The 24,730-nt window shown below is 42.5% G+C and overlaps 1 protein-coding gene across 9 annotated transcripts in view; it reads left to right on the plus strand.

Moving 5' to 3' along the window:
• The first annotated feature begins 21,996 nt into the window (after positions 1-21,996).
• Positions 21,997-24,730, plus strand: part of raraa (retinoic acid receptor, alpha a) — a 149,324-nt gene continuing 146,590 nt past the window's right edge. For 7 of the 9 annotated variants that reach the window (XM_067575786.1, XM_067575785.1, XM_067575782.1 and 4 more), the window contains exon 1: positions 21,997-22,198. The gene's annotated coding sequence lies outside the window, so the exon portion shown is untranslated. Of the gene's footprint in view, positions 22,199-22,265; positions 22,796-24,730 lie in introns of those variants that run through there. The other 2 variants (XM_067575784.1, XM_067575789.1) reach the window with 1 other exon arrangement.

The raw sequence follows: 24,730 nt of genomic DNA on the forward strand, positions 1-24,730 counted from the left end.
AGCTCATATGGAGCAGTCTAGTAGGCTGGTTGTCCCTTGAGTACTATGTTGTACACTAATGATATTTCCAGACTTCTGACAAGCAGTGGTTTTTGAAGAGATTTCTTTTTGAAAAAGGTGCAAATTTGTTTTTCAGCATGGAAGGGCGGCGTCAGGAACTTCCTGTGTGTAGGTCTCTCAACGTTATATTGTCACCTCTGTATGCAGAGTTGCACTCACTAGCTAACCACAACATAGATACCTCATTTGGCGTACTATTGGTGCCATGGCACTTAGAACACACACACATATACACACACAGCAAGCCAAACAGAGCGGCATTGCGTGACTGAGGCTTCACACCTCTCTTTCTCTCTTTCACTCAACGAAAGCATGAAAAATTCCCTCACCCACAGTAATGTGAGAAGTGTGTGTGTGTTTGTCTGAGTGACAGCATGTGTGCTTGCATTCAGTGTCTGTCTGGGCCACAGACTCTCTATGCCCTTGTTTGGCATCTCTCTTTGTCATTTACACACTTGCTATATATGCACACATGCACATGCAGAAATAGACTGAGCAGCTCAGTGTGCCCTCTCACACACTGGCTCTCGTCTGTTAGCGGGTAGCCAGTCAATTCAAATTCAGACAAATCACGCCTCACATGCTCCTGAGGTTTCTTTGTTTGTGACTTCACAGCTCTGTTTACATACAGTCCAGATATGCTCCTACACATTCACACTGTCTTTCTTAGTAATTTGTGAATGAACTTGCTGACACAATAGCTCAGCTTTCTCATTGTCTCTCATTGTTTTCTCATGGGATTTAGGTTGAAGCAACGTAATGCGAAGGTGTGGGCTGCGAGTGGTGAACAATAGCTCTTGAATGATCTCACTCCCTCTACCAGCACCCCTGTTATAGAGACGGTTTATGGATGATTAAAGGGAAAAAACAATACCCAGAGGTAAGGAAGGTGCTCTTTTAAGTCTGTGTGTGTAGCTGTCTGCCAAAAAACATCCCTTCCTCTTGATCCATCGCACGTCTGCCCATGGGCCGAAAAGCTCTTTCCGTCTTGTGACGGGGAGCCAGCGGCCAGGTGGCTAATTGAGCTGTTCCCAGGGCAGTCTGTGACAGCGTGCCACCCTGTGCCAAGGTGTTGGGGTTTCCCAGGGCTCAGTAATAGATGCTTTTAGTCCCCGTAAAGTGTGTCCAATCGCCCTGCCCTGCTGGCACAGAGCAGTACAGGACACACAGGACAGACCGGACACACTTATCCAAGCGGAGAGGTGTTGGGTCGAGTGATCCTTTTGATGATGTACTGCATGTGGATTCGAACATCACTTTTTGTATTTGTGAACATTGTGTTGAGTTAAATACAATGAGAATAAACCCTTGATTATCTTGTCTTTTCCAATTCAGGAGCGAAGGGCACAGTTTAACTCTTGAAGATAAACCCTATCAGGAGCTCATAGCGATACTGTGCAACATTTCCTCAACTAGCTCTACACTGCATCACTATCTGTGGCTGCTACATGGTAAATGTGGTATGATCTCTTGTCATGTTATGTGTAAAAATGTCTCGCTTGCTAACCCAGTTCAGAGGAACTGAGGAGATGAAGGTCTGTTGCACTTCCTTAAAAAAAGGAAGCATCTAACGGAATTTAAATACTTGAGTTTGCTAACTATTCATCTGTAAACACACAGCATACAAAGTACATCCAATATAGTTGCACTTTTAATTGAATAAAATATCCCTGTCATTGTCAGAAAATTGTCCTTTTTGTCTCAGACGTTGGCAATGAACTCAATGACAGCTACATCTGAAAAAGCCATTTGTGTTGGTTTCAGATTATTAAAAGTATTACATTGTTTTCTAAAAGTTTGCTGTCCACACTGAAACTCCACAACAATGGAACAACATGACGTGATGACACTTATTGAATTTAACAACACAACTGTTGTCGTCAATTTCTTTTCCAACAACTGCACCGGTGTAAAATATGATGTGATGAAGTGACATAATTGCTACTGAAACAAATGGTTTTTCTTGGGCATCTGTGTTAAAAATAAACTATTAAATATTCATTTAGTTGTCTGACAACATGTCAATATAAACAACGGTGGGACTGTGTGATCAGCAGTACTGAAACACGTGAGTAATAAAGAGAAAGTAGTGGGTGGGTAGAGTGACATCCTATCCTTAAGCATTGTTTTGAGAAGCCCGATTTTTATTGTCCACACTACAACATGTGAGGATGTGTGTATTTTGTGGTAGTGGAAAATGCCAAGAAAAAGCTGGCTTCTTTTATATGTTCAAGGATTTGTAGGGAGACAGTCTTAACACTTCTTGTGCTTCGACTAGATTCTGCCAACATTTCCCTAAAGAGTGAAACCAGGTCAACGTGATCACCGGAAGCTGCTTCTCCAATGACATATGCTACACGTACAACAGACATTTGAAACATTCATATATCAAAACATGTAATTTCTTGCAATGATCTGCGTCTGAATGAGTTAAACTTTTTTTATTTTGTTTTGTTTTGTTTTTTTGGAGGGAGTGACGGAGTGGGGGGTAAAGCTGGAGGGGAGATTCGCCGGCTGTGAGGGATCAGTTTCAGGATTGTAAACATGGCGGGGACACCCCATACTCCCCCAACTCTGAAAAGTGCCTCTTTTGAAATGGTTGAGCTTATGGGTGTGCCCGCCCCCACACCCTCCCCCCCTCCTGCCCCTCTCCGCCCCCCCCTGCCCCCCTTTCCTCTTCGTGTTTCCTGTTGAGCTGGCTAGACTCCTTTGACAGATTTACAACTCTGGGGTCAAAGTTTTCCGAAGGCAGCAGATAAATCTTACACCGCCCCCTCCCAGCTTCTCCTTCACCTGATAAAAAGACACACACTCTGAACAGCCGCCCTGCACTGCAAACCCCCCCCTCCCCTTCCCCCTCATCCCCCCCCACCCTCCCACCACCACCGCCACCACATCCTTTCATGTGTAATGTGCCCTTTTTTAAACAAAGCAGAAAAAAGTGTGTGCCTGTGCTTGTGTTCACCTATGTGCATGAACATGTGTGTGAGGACGCCTGCGTTTATGTGTTCTGGAAGAGGCGTGTGCAAATGCCTTCGTGCATGTGTGTGTGTGTGTGTGTGTGTGTGTGAGAGAGAGAGAGAGAGAGAGAGTGTGTACACAGAAGGGTAAGTGCCGTGCAGTTTTGAGGTTAAGAGAAAGAATGCAGGACATTGTTCGTAAACCATAAAGGCGGGCTGATGTTCCAGTCGTTTTTTGGGGGAGGTCTGGTCCCCCCCCCCACACCTCCCCACCATCCCTCCACTCCTTCTTTTCCCTGCATCTGATTTTTATGTTTTGGTCCCAGTTTGATACTCACTCTGCTTTCGTCTCCTCCCCCCACATAGATAAGAGGAGCAGGAGTATTCTTCATTCCACCAGCATGCCATCATTTGTATTTTCTTCCTCTTCTCTCTCATCCCATCCATTCTAATATACATTTCTCTTTATTTGCTGGCCTTTTATCGCTATGTCTGTGTCAAACATTGTCCACTCTTTTGGGGGCAGAATGTGGAGAGAGTACTGTTTCAAAACACACACAGGTCTTGGGGGCATTTATCTCCTCTTCTCTCTCTCTCTTTTGCTCTCTGCTTCCTCTTTATCTCCTCTGATCTCTGTTTCAGGACGGGAGGCAAAATGAACAGTGTTCACAATCTGCAGCCAAAGAACATAGGTTTTTTTGCCAGTTATTCTAACAAACTATTCACATTACTCTCTGGTGCTTGTCATTCGGCATGTTGGGATGTTTAACTCCTCCTCTCTCATTCATCCCCTTCTCCGAGAGGCAGCAGATCTGAAATGATTTGGATTGGTGGCAAATCCGTAGACTCTGAGAGATCCATAAATGCTGATTAAAATGCTTCAACAGTAACACCTGCAGGGTAGGCAGGAGGGGAAAAGGTAGTGTGTGTGTGTGAAATGGTGAGAGGAGAGCAGAGGAGGACGGGCTCCTGTTGTCCTCCTTAGGGTGGGATCTCTTATATCAATCTAATGTACTTCATTTTTTTCATGCTAATCTGTTATTGGCCAAAACATGCAAAGTGATGCTCCAGCAGAGGACGTCCTCCCTAACCAATCAACGACCAGAATAAAATATTGACATATTGACATTGTTTCATATTGACATGCCAAAATATAACAACTCAAAAATAAACCAGACTAAAATAAATCCTAAATAAAATGCCAATAATCGAAATGAAAGAAACGGATTGGTAATTCATGACAGTCCCCTTCATTGTCTCGCATGTTTCTCGTACCATTGGAGTTGAGGTCAGTGAACTACGGGCAGTTCCCTCAGGGTTGGACTCTCAGGCAGCTGTAGCCTGAATGCAAATGGCCCACAGCTAAACAAACTGTCTTAAGAAACATCCAGAGACATCTGCTGATATGTGACATAATGGGCTTCACAAATGACTGCATGGATCAAATGTTGCTTATGTGGATTGAAATCCACCAGCCGAAAAAAATTAAATTTGAAAACAAAAAAGTCTGAAGGGGATGCTGCAACATTTTAATATATTTGATATAAAAGAAGAATATTCATTTTGTGTTCTAGATCCTCTGTATTATTATTACCATTTTAAATGATATTGTTGCAGTTGGTACAATTAGATGGATCTCTTTTTTCTTTTAAGCTGATCTAATATTTTTATTTATTTTTTGTTTGGTGCAAATTAACAAAGCTGCTCCTGGTGACAACAGCCACTCTGCTTGTGACCAAGATCCAAAAAAAAAAAAAAGGTGAGTATTCATAGCTCAAAATAATGTTTTTCCCCAGTGCTTTTTCAATCACTACTAAACTGCCAAAGCTTGATTTGTGTTGATATTTTACTGACTAGACTTCTTCTGACCTTACAAGATCCAAAGAAGGCAGCCAGCCTTTACTTCCCTCTTGCTCTTGGAAGACTGGATGCAACAACAGGCCCCACAGCAGCTATGAAGATAATCTCCCAACATGTCAAGTGAGTGGAACTCTCCCACGGGCAGAAGAACTCATAACACACTTCATTGTTGCTTTTTTAATAATTCCAGATTTTCATTTTTTTGGGTTTTCCTTTTTGTGTAAAAACTAAAACTGGATGTTGCGTCACCCCTCGAAATCTTGTAATCAATTGTTTTACAGCTTAATTTTTCGTTGAACATAAGCGATAAGTAGCCAACTAGTGTAAAATAACATGACGCTGAGGTTTGGTTTTCCTCATGTCCTCCTCAATTTTTGAGTCACCAGCCATCATAATATACTGTATAGAGACCTTGGTTCAGTCTCAGTCTATTCATGTGTGCAAGAAAACTATCTTAACTGATGGCCTTGCATAGCTCACGCTGTTTTATTGAGTAAGTGGAGAACACACTTTTTTATTTTTTTTTTGCTCCGTTCCTCGAGTTTTGTAACCTTGTAAATCAGCATTAATTTTCCTCTAATTTTAACCTTACACGCCATATTCTTTACACGCCACAGCAACAAACATCCCACAATATACACACACACACACACATTCTTCCCATGGTGTTGAATCAATACACATGACTGATTTGGTGGTGCGCCGGACAGCCACTCCTGATCAATGTTAGCTTGGCTGATAGCCGCAGCCCGTACATCACTGTCATTCACAATGTGTGTCGAAATTAAGTGTGAGTGAGTCTTTTATCTCTTCCATCACTTGTGATAGATAGTAGTCTGTTTTTTATTGCATCACATTATCTTCGGTTTCCGTTTTGCTCAGTGAAGAAGTTGAGACGAAGGTTTAGCCGAAAGCACAGCGAGCAGAGAAGATTCAAATTCATACTGTTGTTATCAGGTGGAAACTTCAGTTACTTTCTCCTCTACAGCTGAAAAACAGCCACTAATCTTTGAGTTTATGAAACTCAATCAACATCTTGGATGTAGGTTTTCCCCAGATGTCAGATATGCAATAACAACAATTTAACAAACTACATATGAGTCAACATGGTGTTATGAAAGAGTGATGATGTTAGGATAGAAAATCTAAAAGAGCATAAACACTGTCATATAGGACCCACCCTGTCCACAGGTCATCCTGTTTCGCAAACTGCACACACACACACACACACACACACACACACACACACACACACACACACACACACACACACATACACACACACACACACACAAGCACACTATCAGATTTGCAAGGAAGCGCATCAAATATTACAAAACATCACATGTCTTGTGAAACACTGCACACGCTGCATTGTACGCTTTGTCAAGTGGTGACCTTGAATACTTAAGAGGCCCCATGGTGTAGGTCCCCCTCCCTCATGCTCTTCACACATCAGTGCCGTGGGACTGAGTGATATGATGGCAAGAGTGGCAGAGAGAATGACTCACAGAGTGACAGAGAGGAGGGTTAAAACGGAAAAAAGAGGAGGAATGGAGAAAAAGAGAAGTGGGGGGCGGAGCGGCACCATATGACTCTCTCCAGGGAAATCTTATCATAGTATCGTGGGGGGAGGGGGCTTTCTACTGGAGCAAAAGATGGGGATGAACAGATCAGAGGTAGTGGGGCTTTTAGGGGATTAACAAATGAACAAACCTGTTGTCCTCTTTTCCACTCTCTCTTGTCCTTCTCTGTCCAATCATTGTCTTTCGCTAACTAGCTCTATATAATTGGCCAAGGCTTCACAACCCAATCACCAGAACAAAACGTTGGCATTGAACGTTTCTGAAAACAGCGGATACGTTGAATGTCTATGTTGGCCGTTATCCGTTGAATAATGATGTTTTATGATGTGACAATGCTGTGGTTAAGGTCTGGTTAGGTTTAGGCACAGAGACCACTTGGTTAGGGTTAGGGAAAGATCATGGTTTGGGTTCAAATAAAATAAAAGACGTTTCTGTGGTTTGCAGAGACATTTTATTCTGGCGACCAGGCTGGTCTTCATGCAACCTCTCTGGAGTTTTTATGGCCAGCGTGTCTTTTCACTAGACCTGTTACTGGATTTCTGATCACTCCAAAGGTTCCTCTTTTTCTATCCTTCCTCTCTCTATATCAGCTTTCTCCTCCTCTCTCACTCACTCTCCCACACTTCCTTTCCTTTCGCTAGGCATCTCTGCATTTGCTCTAGTTCTGAGAGATGAGGTAAGGATGGACAGAGAGGCAAGAAAGAGAGAGAGAAAGAGAGCTAATGCTGTCTGGTCTGGTTTGGTTGGAATTTTTTTGGCTCCGTACACCTTGTGTCACTCCACTGGTCCTATGTTGGCCATAATATCAAGCGACAGGCTGGGCTTTCCACTCCAACAAGCCTGTGTCCTTAAAACTGGGGACAAGAGAGGAAGCGAGGGGCTGACAGAGAGGGATGGGAAAGGAGGGGGATATCAAAAAATAATGAGATGTGTAGATGGAGGGGTGGTAGGTCAGGGGATGAGGGAATGGGAGGATAAAATATTTTTTTTTAAAATGTAATGACATCCAGCCTAAAAAAAAAAAAACACGCTGCGTTCATCGGCTCACCTCCTCCCCTCCAGCAGCACAGAGGTCGGCTGTTCTATGAGAGATCCGGTGACCTTTTAGAGCAAACTTTGATGTTAACTTTGCATGATTTGTTTGGCTGCTCCACTGTGTTGGTGAAGAGAGAGCGAGAGAATAGAGAGAACGAGAGCATGGACTGTATTCCTGAAACTAGGCCAGTCACTGTCTAGAAATGTGGACTCATGTTCCCGTTTCCAGCAATTCCCTGGAGGAGCAGGGCTGCCTGCTGTCTGCCTGCCTGCTCGGCCAGTTCAGCGTCCGCTGTGCCGCCTTCACTGTCCTCTTCTGCTCTTGTGTTGTATGATACTGTTGTCCAAACACGATTTAAAAACACATCAAAGAGCAACACCGTTGACGCCAGGTGACATATACCCTCATACATTATTTTGATATTCAGAGTGGATCCCACATAAACAGTGCTGCTGCTGTAAAACCTCACAAATGCACCAGATGTGTATTAATCCGCTTAAAAAAATAGTCCCTGACAAATTCACGATTTACTACTGTTTGAGTTACGTTTGCTAAAACCTACGATGCCCAGCTGTTTTAGGAAATTACTGAGCCTTTACAAAAAAAAAAAATATGCATCATTTTCAAAGATTTATGCATTCAATAGGAACCAATAGTCTTTGAGCTGAGTGTCACAGATGGCGAACCAGGAAGTATTGACAGACCAATTAATTATTGTTGGTTTTAGTCTTTTCATGGAATTTGTTGACAGTAAGAAAAATACAGCATATATATATATATATATATATATATATATATATATATAGATTATCGTTTAAGTCATTTATCAAACAAAAATGCCAAATATGTGCTGATTACAGCCTGTTAAACATGAGCATTTGCTGCTTTTATCTCTTTTTATAGCATAAATTGAATATCTTTGGGTTTCAGACTGTCGGTAGCACAAAATAAGCAATTTGAAGAAGCCACCATGGGCTCAACTTGTTACTGTTTTCTGATAGTTTTTAGATTAAATGGTTAATCATTTGAAAAGAATAATCAGCAGATTACTTGATAATGATCCCATATTGTAGCACATTCTATTTTGTTCTGTTGCATTGCTGAGTTTTGTTTGATAAGATAATGACAAAAATGATTCAAAGTTAAAATTTCCAGTGTGGTGGCACCGGAATGGCCCAATAGTTTAGGAGTATACCACATGATAGCAACATCCACAGTTTGATTCCCAGCCAGGGGACCTATGTTGCATGTTATACCCCTCTCTACTGTCATGTTTACTGTCTCTCTACACTTACTGGCAAAAAATAATCTTAAAAAAAAAATTCAAGTGGGGCCCTTAATGGTAAACAACAACAGTTATAGCAGTGGTTTGCATTGCAATATCACAGTGCATTGTGCTGCATTGTGTGACATCCACAGTGTTACATTGTATTCTGTTCTGATGCCTTCTTTTCTATTCTTTTCAGTTTTGTTTTTTTTAAACTGGCTTGCATCATGTTTACTTACCTTACTGCAGCCTCTCTGCTTTTGACTGCCTGCTTCTAAAGTGTGTGGACACAATAACATGCACATCTATATAATAAAAGATAATCCAGTTCAACAACACGACAAACTATGACCTCAGAAACTGAAGTAATACATCCATGACACTGAATATTATGTTCTCAAAGTGTTTATCTCAGGGCTGTTTCGTTGGATTGCATTAGATTGTACAGGTGTTCATGTCCACACCATGTATATTCTTTTATAGCACCCAGCAGGTAAGTCTTTTTCCTTGTCTTAGAATAAAACATTCATTTTGGAAATCAGTTGAGGTAACGTAAGAAGTGATGGTCATTGCAGGGGTGTGAGTGAGGGAGATAAAGACAGAGTAAGATGGAGGAAGGCTAACTATCCACGATTAGATCAAAAGGTTGGGACACTTGGATGGTGTGACCTCTTTTGTAACCTCAAATCCTTAAATCATCGCTCATCTGTTTGGATAGAGTAAAGTTGGCTTGCAGAGGGGACAGGGAGCCGTGCGGAGGGAGGGGCCAGGCATAAACATAAAAGCCTTGTGTCGACATCTGCTAGCCTACCTATGCCTTCACTCTGCCTGGCACTGCCAGCCCATTAGCATCATGTAGCACCTGGCGCTAATCCAACCGGGACAGTGTGACCTTAATCTCTGCTCCTGTCACTGAGCTCCTAACACATCTGGCCACCTCCGGATGCAACACTCACGCCTGCCTCTGCTTCTCCCGTGTGCCCTGTGGTGGGCGTGATAATCCCTGACTGTTTCTACAGCCTCCTCCCAACATCACTATAGGTTAGCCCTTATTAAACTGCACTCCTTAATCAGCTCTGGTATAATGAGTGGCTCAGACTTGCTGTGGATTAACATGGACACACGGCACTGCTCCAACTTGTTGATACTCTCTCCTTTTGGCCATCTCATTATCTACAGTATGTGTTTATGCCATCCATCCCATCATACTTACAGTTGTCTGTCTATACCTCCATCTACTACTCTGACAAATTATCTATATATTCTCCCTCTTATTGGAGAGTTCTGGATATGAAAAGGTGGGAGTCAAAAATGACAGTGATTGGCTTTTGAAACAGGACTTTTGCACAAGACTCCTGAAATGGGACCTCTGGTTTATTTTCCTGCAAATATAGAACACATTTCCATAATTGGCTTTAACACAATGCCTGTAACCTCACTGGATATGCTGCTTTCCAGTACTATAATTGGAACAATTAGAAAAAGCGACTGTCCACATGAGGCAAGTTTTCCTCTAGAAGCCCATTTAAAATACCTCTACAACCACAGCACACAGGGATGTCCCATCAGTTCATATTCATGAGGTAGAAAACTCTTTTCTTGTCAGTACTAAACCCTAAAGGAACAAGTAATTTCTGTTTTGGGTCTGTATGTGATGCTGAAAACTCCTCACGGTCAGTGATAGACCCAGCTGTTATTAAACATGAAACACAGATTTCTGATATTTGGTGGTTTACTATATCCTACATCCCTCATCCCTACTCTGTTTAACCCTCTGTCCTTTGAGCTGGAGGCATGGCTATGCTAGATTACCACTTCTCTAACTGTCCTTGTGGGGTTTTTTTTGTTTTTTTCTTGCAAGATAGATCAAAGAAAGGAGTTTTCCTTCTCCGCCTCATTTGGATCAGATCTGCAGCAGGTTTCTTGTGGATCTCTGGGAGACATTTGAGGATTATGGTCACTCCTTACTGCCTGCTTCTGTCAGTCTCTGTGTGGCCATTCTATTCCGTAGCCGTGAGAAAAGGCAGCTCAAGTCACAGATGAGCAACATCTGATCCTGACTGATCATCATATGTGGGTATCATTTCTCATTTGCGTGCCATGCGATGAGTCACAGTGAGAGTGAGTCAGAGTGGCAATATAGAGACTGAAACTAGTGAAATGCCCACACTTATGTTTTAATATAATCCTGCGCTGTCAAACTTGAGTGTTGTTTTTTTATTTAGTGGAAGTGATTACTTGATTGAGGGGGTTAAAAGTACATGATCTGATAAAATCTACTCCTAAAACCCCTTTGATCTCAAAAACACTATTCTACAAAGTTCCCATTGTAGAAATAAGAGTTATTAGATTTTGCTCATCACAAGGAGAATCCTGCTCAGTTGATATGTTGTATTAATTTATCAAATTTTGTACTTGTCCCTAAAAGTTAGATGAACTCTGTGAGTTATTTAAACAGTGTGGCTGCTCATGCATAGAATCATCAAGGGGCACATTAGTGCAATGGTGACTTACACAGGAAACCCAAAAGAGATAGAGCTGATTATTTTGGGTGGTGATAGAAGCCTTAACCTCAAACTTCCGTCACGAAGCTCATGTTGTTTTCCTCCTTCACAAAAAGTACAACACATTTGATGCCCAGATTGGCACCTATAGCGAAAGTTAAATTTCAGTGTAGCTCACTTCAATTTCTTGCTGCTGTAACTTGTCTGAAAGTGTACAATAAACATAAACTGATGGCCCTTGCTTTAAAACTGTAACTCTCCTCTGTGAGCCACTTTATTCACCCTCCAGCAGAGTTTACTTTACTCTCCCTCCCCTCTGAGGCAGTCTCCTGCTCAGCCATGCATTACACCCCTCAATTCGCATCACTCTCAGGTTTTCCTCCGTCGTTTCCCTTGTTTTTGTCACAGCATGACATAGTAATCAATAAGCAATTAAAAAATGCAATATGGCACAGGGCATTTCTTACTTTAGTTCATGGGTATGTTTTCAGCATGTGCATGTAGCATTCGCAGGGATATGGCGCAGAGATCAAACCATTGGTGTGTGTTTTCCATGCAACCGTGAAAAAAACCAAAAATACACCTTAAACTTACGGATAAGTACATGACATTTATAAAAGCTTGTATCTGCGGTTACAGGTATGATATGTGAGCTTTTTTATTGACATTACTGTGACATTTGCCATTTTATTGATGACATTTGAAGAAGTTGACTACGCAAGTTCCATGAATAACATTTAAAGCTGCAGCTTATGATGAGTCTTAAAGGGGGAAGACGAGCCAGCTCAAGGTCAGACGATACATGGCAGTAATCTTAACCAGGAAGAGGTGTTGAAACCACCCATCCTGTGCGAAGGAATAGCCGCTGCTGGTTTACAAGGAATTCACACGCAGAGCCTGCACCAGTCACACTGTTTTCCAACCTCTGATATTCCAGTGTCAATCGACGCTGCGGCAAGCGAAGGCCTTCACAACTTTGTCAAACAGTGCGTCGCATGACACGAACACTCATCCCCCAATTACAGCCGTGGTCGCCGTAACGTACACACGCACCTGACGAGCGTATCGAGTACGTCACTTGACTGTTTAGACTGCGTTGTCTGCTGGGCGGTGGGGATGAGACGTGTTTTATGGAGTGACTTTTTTCTCTCCTTGCACCTTGTGTGTTTTTGCGTGTGTTTGACTTGTTTTATCAGAATGCTGACACCTCATTCTGTAGTCTTTTGACCCTGATAGACAGGCAGCCGAGGCAGATGTCTCCCATCAGCCATGTCCAGACTACCCCCAACACCTCTGATATGACAGATCTGCCTGCCTGGATAGCTGTTGGGAGAAGCTTCAGATGGTGTAGGTTTGTATGAAGTGAATGCATGTGTGTGTGTGTGTGTGAGAGAGAGAGAGAGTGTAGGAGGTAGGCAGGGAGGGAAAGAGTGTGAGGAAAGAAAAGTATCTTGGCGTGACATCTTGTGTTTCCTGGTAATGTTTAGTAATACTTTATCATTACTACATTTTTTTTATTAGTCATTATATGTTTAAAAAAAAGCACAGTGTGTGTTCATTTGTGTATGTAGAGTGTATGCTCCCCTACATTAAAACATTTTGCATGTGTGTGGTACAAGCCAGGATAAAGTATGGTATGTTTTGCATTAATGCAAGGGATGATGGTTTAGAAAAAAAGAAAGGAAAAAAAAAAATTACCTCTGTTGAAGTCCAGAAACTTGCACTTCTCCCCTTTTCTGCCTCTCTCCCTCTACTCCTCCTCTCTCTAACACTCTTCGCTTTTTACAGGCTGCCATTTCCACTAAATTAGTGCCCAGGGTTTTAATTGCAGTTTATGAAGCTCATTTATTGGCACGAGAGTCTGTGTTTGTGTGATCTGGCATCCAGCGAGGCAGGCCAGTCCTCTCCAAGCCTCCCTGCGGTTTTGCATTTCTTTTTCTTTTTTTTTCCCCCTCCTGTTTTTTTTCTCCCCCCTGCACCCCCCCCCCCCCCCCCCCCCCCCCCCCCCCCCTCCTTTCTTTTTAACACCAGAATGTTGCTGGGCTTAACCGTACATGCTGCTGTTTTTATAGAGAATTAGCACTTCTCTACCCAGCGCTGGCTGTGTGGCTCCACACTGGAAGTGTTGCCTTTAAATCAGCCCTCCCCTTTAAAACCGCGCAGGCACGTGCCAAGAGCCACGCATTTAGCATACAGAGGCTATCATTTCCTATGACTTTAATCAAAGAGTTCAGATCATTAAACTAATGTTATGATAGTCAAGCATGAGACACAATAAATGTAGGATGTTGTTGATGATTGAACACATGCTGTAGGGTGTAGAGCTGGTGATCCTGGATGGACACTGTATTCGTGACCCATAGCGATCTCTCTTTCTCTAAATTTCTCTAAATTTCTCTTTCACCTCCCCTCTCTCTTTCTCACAACCCCTCCATGGCATTCCAGTGACACCCTGGAGGCTAATTAAGCCTTAATTACATTTGTTGGAATTGATTTGTGATTTAGTCTTTCCTCTGTTGTTCCAGCTCATTGGCCCCCATAGAAATGTCATTAATGCACCATTATTGTCACGGGCGGTCTAATTAAAGGGACATACTCTCTGGGTTTCCTCTGATGAGATGCTGGGAAGGGGAACATGTTGGCGACTGGCACCCCAATGATCCAAAATGGAAGATGCGATGGGAGGGAGGGGGGTGTAACATAACCTTACATGTGGGCATAAAGGCTCCTTGCAGACGGAGGTTGCCAGGTGGTTAGTTTGGAAAAGATGTCTCACTCATGTTGTGTGACATGACATTATCATATGATATGCTTGTTTGGCATGCAGAAATACCCAAGAGGTGAAGTTATAAAATTTTATTTTCTTGACATCTCTGCCAGCTTTAAAGGAATAGTACAACATTTTGGGAAATATGCTGATTTTCTTTCTTGCCAAGAGTTAGATGAGAACTGATACCACTCTCGTGTCTCTCATGTACGTGAAGTATGGAGCCAGAACCAGGAGTTGATTAGCTTAGCTTAGCATAAGCACTGAAAGCAGGGGGAAACAGTTAGCATGGTTTTCTCTCTCCTCCTCCTCTCTCTTAAAAATACACCCAACACCTCTAACGCTCACTAATTAACATTAGATCTTGCTTTTTTTAATCCGTTCAAAAACAGGAATGTAAAAACAAGAAGTTGTGGTTTCATGTGGCGTCACGGTTCTTTGCAAAATCATGGTGATGATGATGAAGTATATAGTTGTGTTCTTATTAAAGAACAGAGAAGAACATGCTAATTAGAGCTTGTGAGGGATGCTGATAGGCGTATTTTTGAACTTTTGGCCCGGCTAGCTATTTCCCCTTTTTGCCGTCTTGATGCTAAGCTAAGCTAAAGACTAGCCAACTCTCACTCCATACATCACGCACAGGTATGAGGGTGGTATCGACCTTTTCTACAACAAGCGAGAAAGCGAATAAACGTGTTTCCCAAACTATTCCTTGAAATTAACTTTTAGTTATTAGTGATTTCCACTGTGACCTTAAAATCACAGTGATTGCGGTCTTAGTTTTTGACATCCAGCATTTTTGCTTTTACCCACATACTCCCTCTCCTCTGCAAGATAACAAGAAGGCGGATATTTGATGGGAAGAGGTGGAAATGAAAGGTACACAAATGTGACCCTCTCACACATTTAGCTTAATGCCCCCTGGATACAATCCCAGGTCTAAAAATGTGTTCTGTCTTAATGGGGGTGACCTGAGTAACAGAGTATCAGGCTGCTTGCAACACAGCATGGATAAGCATGCTTGATTCCCCTTCAGAAATACAAAGCAGAATTTTGAGTTGGCAGTTGTTTGTGCTTCTTTTAAAACACTGGTCTTTCCTTAGGGAGGCTTGTGGGAGGGAAGCAAAAAAAAAGGGAGAGGGGGTTTTGCGGTGCATTCACATGTGGAAGCTCAAAGCAGTAACAATCTTTCCCAGCCTGCTCTGGCCTCATATGGCCTATGGTATCCTGCTAAGAGCCTCATAGCACAAAACTATTCCCTCTAACGCTCTTTCTCTGACTGCTCCTCTTTCATTCTCCCTTTCTTTGCTCACTCACCAACTTACTGCCAGAGTGACTGCCTGCCACTCTCCTCTGCTCTCAATTTTAGTGCAATTCTATCTGTTGTCTGCATGTACCCTTTCTGTCTGTTATGATTGTTTATAATGGGCCTCAGGCCAACATGCTGGCTGGCGGGCTGGCGGGCTGACGGGCGTGTTGGACAACTGCTTTATAGTTGGCTAGGCTGGTGAAAGAGGGAGAAGCAGCGGAGAGGAAAGGAGAGAAAGAAAGAGACAAAAAAGGTGGAGGGAGGGAACGACGGAGCTGGAGATAGAGAGGGAGAGGAGAGGAGGGAATGGGGTCACTTGAGTTTGTTGCTCATAGGATATCAAGCGGCTCACTCTCTCCACCCCGTTTAGTTGTCTGGCTCTTCTGTTACCTCCCTCCATATCTCATCAAAACCGCCATCTTTGGGAGTGTTACAACAACAATGTCCTTCGCAAAATAATCCAGCAACCCTGTTTTGAGTTCCTGCTTAATCACACCATGTAAACAATGACGATGAAGTTCAAATGAAGCATTAAGTAAGCTTAAGTCTTGTATTTCTTAATATGGTATTGCCAAAGCTTTGCTGACTATTTTGAATGCGCTGAGAGACGCAGCTTTAGAGCTGACACATGAGAAATGTTGCAGGTTGCTTTGCAAGGGTGTAAGTCATGAAAACTGTTGAGAAATGCAGAGAGAAGTTAACCTCGTCAGGAATATGAATTGTCCCTCACAAAGGTGTTTTCCTTAACTTTGTCAGGTCCCTGCGATTGCTGAGTCATCTGGAAAAAGCAGCGCTCTCGCATTCTTTATTCTTGGGTAATGCAGCATAGGAGGACTTCCATTTTTAGCTTTACGGCAAATTACATTAAGCTACAGTTCAGTGGGCCCTAATGCTTTGAAAGTAACAAAAATCGACGGAGAGGAATAAAAGTTTTTTTGATATTGCTCAGACTTTCTCCCAGCAAGGCCTCTTTTATACCTCCTCCCTGCCGCTGAGTGGGAAAAGAATGGGTTAAACCTGTCTGCGGCCCACATCTGGGAATCATTTGAAACATTCCACAAGGCTTACCACATGTTTTCAGATGGACTAAATCCTGCGAAAGGCTCGGCTGTCAGAGGTTTGAAAAATCATCTTTTTTTTTTTTTTTTTTGCCAGGAGGGGAAAAAATGAGAAAGAGAAAATTAAACTGTATAATGGGTTTTCTCTCTTGCAGGTGAGATTATGTAGGGATGTGGGTGGGTTTGAAGGGCTGTCCCTGTGTGTGGCGGCGGCGCTGGTGTGTGTGGAAATGTGTGTTTCTGTGCCCTCCTGCATGTTGGTGGCATGTTATTCGAATGTGTTCTGAGTGAAAGCTGTTTCTTAACAGCCATTTGCAGTTCAAAGGAGGCTTTGGGGCTTGGCTAACTGTTTCCATGCGTCTGATACAATCTCATCTGCACTCTCTTTCCTCCCCTCGCTCATTTCTTCTTTACTCTTCACAACCTAGCGCCATAAAGTGAACCAACGTGAAAGTTATGTAGCTTTTCAACAAGCCTGCCCAGACACACTTACAGACACGGGTGGCACATTCAGCTACTGGCAGGGTATGGTCTGATATCTTCATCTTAATGTTATACCCTTTTATTTTGGCCACTCTTGTAGCCTTCAGCCTTACCGTGAAGTGCTCTCCATGGTGGCTGCTCGACGGTTTCACCATTACTCTCTACTATGGATGACAAGCTAATAAAGGGGTCGCAGAGTGATGAATGGTTGGCTGCTGGGAGTTCCAAATAAATATGTGGTTTTAAGCAGGCAGCAGCAGGCTGGAGGAATTAAAAGTTAAAGGACTCTGGATGGCGATCGACCACCAAGCCCTGGCACCTCCTCACCTTCAATTCTCTCTAGCTCCTTATGCCAGTCTGCCGGGTCTGAGATCCATTCCAAATCTATACCCAAGGAAGGATGGTAGACTGTTGGCCTTTCTGACGTCAGGCCCCAGGATTCTCATGTTGCCCCGGTGCATTAGAAGCCCTACTGTAATTGTCCACTGACATTTGGGGAACTTGAAATGTTTCTCTTGGGTGAGGGTGACACCGTGCTCAGAGGAGGGGCCCCCTGTCTCTGCCACCCTCTTTTTTTTCTCTGTGTAGCAGGCTGTGACATGTGGTATGTGGCCCCATGCTGGGGGTGAAAGCATTGATCAGCCTGGCTAATGTTACCACACTTTGGAAATAGCACTGGACTTTCACGCTGGACGTTTAGAGGCGGAAACTGAGCACCTGCTAAGGGGCTCACCAGGTGCCTCGTAAAATAAAACATGAGAGAGACACTCCACCACAGTCCTGTAACAATAACTATGTACGGGGACTATAAGGCTGCTGAGAGCACCTTGGACGTTGTGCCTCTTGAAGTAATGCATTGCCATTGCCAATCTTTTGGGCTGGTGATCTCTTCAAGAAAGAGCTTGACATTTTGGCAAATGGGTGTATTTTGCTTTTTTGCCCAGAATTAGATGAGAATATTGATGCCACTCTCATGTCTGTATGGTAAATCTAAGGCCACAAACAGCAGCTGGTTAGCTTAGCTTAGCATTAAGACTGGAAACAGAGGGAAACAGCAAGCCTGGCTCTGTCCGAAGGTAACCACAATGCATCTATCAGCACTAGCAGAGGCTCCAAAGTAGTAAATGTTCCTGGCCAAGACATAGTCCAGCACATAACACTGTAAAACTACAACAAAAGTTCTTATACGTATTAAACAGATGAGATATGACATGTTAATACTTGAGCTTCAGAGGTGCCGGTGGGTGGATTTTGTTACCTTTGGACAGAGCTGGGCTAGCTGTTTTCCCCTGTTTCCAGTCTTAATGCTAAGCTAAGCTAACAAGCTGCTATCTGTGGCTTCATATTTACTGTACAGACATGAGAGATGAGAGATCTTCTCATCTAACTCGCTGCAAGTAAGCGCATTTCCCAAAATGTCAAACTATGTCAAAACTACAGTAAGGAATGTCCACTTTTGGAATAATTTTGATGAGAACTACTGGGTAAATAACAAATAAAAGAAAAAATAAACAAAACAGCTAGCTTTATGGGCCAGTCTGGAAAAATAAACAGAATTTCAAGCAGCAGGAGTATTTTTGTTTACTTTCCTATCTTGTTAATCATCTCGGGACCCCTCTTGCTTATCCTGTGACCCCTCGGGGGATCCTGACCCTTGGGTTGGAAACTGCTGAAGTAATGGATCTGGCAATCCCAACTTGAAAGGAAACACCACTAGTCGATAGTAAATGTTCCACTAACCAAAAGCATAGGCACACATGTGCTGTATGCATACTTAATCCTTCATGTCAGCGTCAGGCTCGTCTGTCACTCTTTGTTGCTCCTTGAAAATGGAGAAGGGAGCATTCGAAATCTTGGATCTTCGAAGCGTGTCCGAATTCTGATTTTCTCTGTCTGTACAGTAGCCTGACACAAAGCTAATGCATGTGTCTTATAAGCCACTATGTCAAGCTTGACATTCTTAAGGTTTACTTGCATACAGGGAGTCTATGTAAAGCATTATATGGAACACGCATCACATGGCTTTTCACTATGCTTGACATGCCCTTATGGCTGTACAGTACATGCTGAAATGCAGTCTATATCTGTATCTCCGAGTAGAGGGGAGCTATACTAGACTGGAAAGCCATTAAGATTCAACTCCAGTAACTTCCAGTGTAAACCTGGCTACAAGTGGAGGATGCAGCTGGGCTAAGGAGACCCCAGAGGCCTTACTAGCCAACCTAGAGATATGTAGAGGAAACACAACGCTGCACAATACAAATCCCCACATCGCAGTTGAGTAAACGAAGGCGAGCCCATCCAGTCTACATGAAAACATGCTACACACACGCATGCCAGTCCTGAGTTCCACCTGTCAGAAAGCAGTGAGATAAGACAGCTCCATCTCTTCAACCATTCTGTTGTGACAGCATCTACTTCTACCAGTACATACTTTTAGCATTTGACGACTACTTCAGTCCGTGGTTACTCGCATGCCTGTGTGTCCCATGTCACAACCAACCCACCCCCCCTCAAGCACCACATTCCTCACTTGTGTGGTGATGTGTGACAACTGACACAGCTTAGTGCCACTCACAGCTTTTGTAAAAGAAAGCCTTAAAGGCAGCAGGGGGAAACAAGGAGGATACTGTCGCTGGCACTCTCTCTGTAGCTGTGTCAGTGCTCCCAGGAAAAGACGAAAAGCAACTGAGAAGGTAACACGGAGGCAAAGTATGTCACTAGCTGTCTTGTGGCCTTTTGTCCAATCATATGGGACAAGGGGTTTCACATCTACCACCTGTCACAAAACTTTGCTTTCTGGGGCGGAAAGCTATTGAGTGTAGCTGTCATATCTGAGAGACAGGAGAGAACCTGTGCTCTCCCCTGGCACACATAACTCCCTTGCAGGCAAACACACTCACAGATGCACACACTTTGCACCTACCTGTGTGCATACACACATGCATACACACACACACTTGAGTATCCATGGGAACATTAGGGCTGCCAAAGTCTTCACATTTTTAAATCTGCAAATGATTGACTGATTACAAAAATTGCCACTGTTTATTTTACAGGTGATAGACTAGTAAACATATAGGTCCTTATGTATGCATGCACACACAAAAGTGTTATTACCAGTGTTATCTTTAAGAATTGCATATTACTTATCACATATTTCAGAAACAATTCAGCTATAAGCTTTATCTATCAGTAGATATAAATGACATTGTAAAATGTAACAGTTAGTTGAGAGCTAACTGAAAACTAAACACACTGCTGACATCCATCATTAAAAAAGAGAAGACACACACAACAGGAGTTCATATTTACTATGTGAGACATGTATTACGATTTAAAGTGTGTCGTACAAAAGTAAAAATATAATTTGGCTTTAAAGCTATTGATGGAGCTGCATCTCTTTATGTCATGTGGTAGAGATGTCCTCAGAGTGGTGGATTTCACAAAAGTAGCTGACTGCTGAAATGCAGTGCGACAAAAGGTTATGGTACAATCTCTGAAGGAAGATATTTTAGAGGCTTTAATGGTGTTCTCAGCAGGACGCGGAGGCATAGTCACGCAACGGAGGAGGGGCCGGATTGTTTAAAGTTTAATACAAAAGATACATATTTTAATAAAATAAGAAAATTCCCCAGTGTCTCTGGTGTCCCGGGATATGGGGTTGGCTCTTTTATGCATGCAATGTTTTAAGACTTGACAAAAAAAAAGGGAAAGTACTGTAAGGGAAAATAGATTTCCTCTGGGATCTTCCTGTAAAGCCTCAGTCATACATGATTCTGCTGCTGAAATGTGGTTTTGGGGTGAAGCCATTATCACTAGAACAGTTAAAAATGTGCAGCAAATGAATTCTTATCTCTAGATATTTAATGCATGATTGTTTTGCAATGTTCCTTAATTTAAAATGTACCCCTCTCTCTTCATTGCAAAAGTAAAACCGTACTACACAAATATACTGCTGCTTATCTTTGACCTGTTAAAATCTATTATTGCTTGGTATTTTTCCCAATCCATGTTTTGCCAACATTCCTCACATTTTGAGGTTTGTGTAAAATTAGCACTACATTTTACTCTGTTTTCCTTTTGGCTTGCTACATTCTCTGTTGCAAACTTGCGTTTGATTGCATTACTTTAAAATATAACCGGTTACGTAACACTGTGTAACACATTTTCACTTGTTTGTTGTTACTGGGTAGTAAGTGTTATTTCCTAATTGCTTGTGCCTAAAAAGTTTAGAAAATAACTATTATTTCCTTCAGATTTTGTTTTCATGACCAGGACAGTGATATATTGAAATGTGCCTATTTCCAAATGGGAAAACGGGCAAATTTGCACATTTTCATTCACATAAAGTCAGAAAAAACAACATATGAATCACTGGATACGATGATGGAGGACTATATTTGGGGGCTGATTCATGAAAGTGATTTACAGTATGATCATAAATCTTGAAAAAAAAACTATTCCCTCTTAAATCTTTTGTGGTCACTTTTTTAAAAATAACTTTAGTATGAATACATGTTAATTTTGATTCATATGTTGTTTTTTCTGACTTTATGTGAATGAGAATGTGCAAATTTTCCCACTGGAAATAGGAACATTTCAAAATATCATTGTCCACAAAAGCACAGTTCGATAGGAATAATAGCCATTTTCCATACTTTTTAGGCATAAGCAATTAGAAAGTAAAACTCACTACCAAAACTACCAACAAAAACTGTGGTACATAGTGTAATCACACACTCAAGTAATGACTCTAACCTCACTTGAAAGAGAGAAATTGTTTCTTTAGCTCCTGGGCTGAGAAACGAAAAGGGAGTTAGTGCATTTTATTGGGGCATAATAAGGAAACCTAAAAGGGCAATCGACCTGTCTTGCTGCCTCTCATCACTCCAGCAGAGCAGTGAGCACATCTGGAGAGAGCAGGACATCATCCACTTTTTGAGGGACTGGCCCTCCTAAAAGGAAAGGGGCGGGGTCAGAGCTGGTGTTGGTTTTCACAGCCAGAGAAGGTGACTGCAATGGTTGCCTCTGCGATAGCCGTGCCAAACTTGCCTGCTCTGTGAAAGCGGCTCGCCGCCTCTTTACCTACGATTTTTTTTTTTTTTGCCGGGAACGGGCGGGCGGGTGGTGGGGAGGAGAGGGGAGCTAATTTCCCTCAGCAACGAGAGCCAGCGACTATCTGGAGAATGAGAGTCGGCAGCAGAAAACTTTGAAAAAGAATATCACGGCGGAGAAAAACAGCTGCGCGGCTGAACTTCCACCAGCAGCCCGAGGGGACCGGGGAGGAGGAGTCAACAGGTCCCAGGTATTACCATCCACTTGTCATTGAATGGCTTGTCAACATTTGACAGCATGCGTCCACCTCTCAGCCCCTGAGGGAGGCTAACCGGGTATAAAAATTGTCGCCCTTTCACCTGGAGGATTTTGAATGCGTCATGCAATGCCACGGTCATGACAGGTTTTTCTTTTTAACGCTGTTCATTGTGAGAAAGGGGCTGAATAAAATGCAGTCCGAAACTCCTATCTAACTTCATGGTGGCATTGTGGAAAAGAAACTATCATAACGTGTCCATCCGAGCGACGTTAAATCCAGTGGATACGACGGTTGTCAGGGCAGCTAGCATGCAAAGCTAACGCTCCCCGGTTCAGTGTTAAGTTAGCTTGTAAAGACATTACTGTATTTCAGCGCTGACAGTTTCCTTGAGTCAATTAGCAGAGCCAACCTGCTAACCCATCTAGCTTGCCACTTTAGAAAAGTGCGGATATGTGGAGTTAAAAACATGTCGTGCTGTCTGTCTTGTCTTAGCACACACTCCCGACAAGAGCTAGTTTGTTTTTGCAGCGTCAGGACACTGGAATGTGGAGAAATATGTATTTTTTTCACCCACATTTGCAATGTTTGGTGAGTATTGCTTCGTTGTGGGCTCCCCCTGTACGCTTGAGGTTAACTTTGCTCTAGTGTTTTAGTGTACTCTGCTGTGGATATCGATCATATCAGATCCCAGATCTTCTCCTCAGTGTGCTGTAAATGGATAAACAGACAGCTCAATGAGGGGCAACCACAGCCTGCATCCTTTTGATGTGCTCTAATACTGAGCTGACTACTTGATGACCCAAAACACACATACATTCCTCTGTCTTAGAAAGAAAAAAACAGCCTTAAAGTACCACTACAAGCTGACAGTTATCTCCCCCAATTTGTTAACACCCCCGATTAACCCCTGTCAAGATAATGTGGCAGTTTGAGGTGTGTACATCTCTGCAAATTAAATGTCAGGACTGTGTTATAACATTCGAGTTACATACCCTGCAGCATCAAAAACCTGCAGTTGCAAAATGTTGTCTTGTAAAACCACAGATTACAGTCCGTATGGAGGTTATTAACCTCAATTTAATGACTGCTGTAACAAGTCATTCCTAGATGTTCCTTTTTTTTTTATTTGAGCAATTTGATCTGTGTGTGCTTCATGCATTTGATGAATGATTTGTTGAATTGTGTTTATGATACTGCAGTCTTAATGACACCACCCTGCACTTCTCCTCTGATACTGGCAGCAGACATGGCGGTGCAGATAGGTTTCATTTTTTGGGGAAAGATGATGCTCTTTCCTATGACAACCTGTTACATTCAGAGCAAGATACATTAGAGGTCACGTCACTGAATGGGAAATTTGATGTGAGATGTGTGACAGGGCGGGAAAACCCTCAAGTTTTCCTGCCCTGTCACCTCTCTTGTGACTCACAGGTCAATGTTGTGCCATCTCCAATAATTAGGAGGGCTAGAGCTAAATGCTGATTGTTTACCTGCCTGCTTAACAGTCACATATGATAGAGATTTTGATAGGAACCTTTAGATGTTTGTTTTTACCGTTTTAATTTGCTGTCTAGCCAGAATCTTGTGATGTCTGATCCCATGTCATGCCCTTAACTGAATTCTAACAATATAGTTATTGTCTCAAAGTTAAGGAAGAGCTGACATCATTAGTTATTGACTTGATTAGTTGAGTAAAAAAGTAATCATAGGCGACTGTTTTGATGATCAGTTATGGCTTTGTTTTCTCAAATGTGTCTTCTATGATGGGGAGATGGATTGGTTCTGGGAATTGTGACAGGCGTTTCTCACAATTTTATAGACCAAACCATCAAGAAAATAATCCACAGATTGATTGATAATGAAAATAATTTATTAATTGCAGCCCTAGTTATCTGACAATTATGATTAAAGGAAGTAAATCTAGACAGACATCTAGAGAGACATTTTTTCATGCTGCCTCCTTATAGAGCGGATATGAGATAAATAATAGTTTCTTGCACCAATATATTCAAAAGTGAACAACCTTGTGCTTAAGTGTGTGTGTTTTTCTAAACATTAAATTGCACAGTGTTGCACTTGTTCATAAAAATGCAGTTAATGTTCAGTTATCTTGCACAAGGCAAGATTTGTCTGTGATACTGTCAAACCCTCTCTGACACGCATCAACGGGAAGTTGCTTCTCCACTTGTGTGAACAATGCCAGTTGAAGGCCTTGCACGCTTCAGTTTCACATGGTACTAAATGTGTCATCACAGTGGAGGCAGTGGCACACTCACTGTGCCCGTTCACATCCCCCCACTCCCTCACCACGTCCCTCTCCTTCCTCTGCAGATTGTAAAGTCAAGTGTGAGTGACACTAGAAGGGAATTTTTTTTCTTCTTTGTTCTTCACAAATACAGTAGTAGTGAGTCAGTAGCTCCTAGCTCTTGTCAGGTTTCTTTATCATGTTTGTTGACAGTTTTTATTTTCCCTCATCACTTGTGGAATAAATGACTTTAACAGGTGAAAAAAAAGTAGAATTGG

This window comes from Thunnus thynnus, chromosome 20 (genome assembly GCF_963924715.1).
Source record: "Thunnus thynnus chromosome 20, fThuThy2.1, whole genome shotgun sequence".
In the NCBI taxonomy this organism is placed as follows: domain Eukaryota; kingdom Metazoa; phylum Chordata; class Actinopteri; order Scombriformes; family Scombridae; genus Thunnus; species Thunnus thynnus.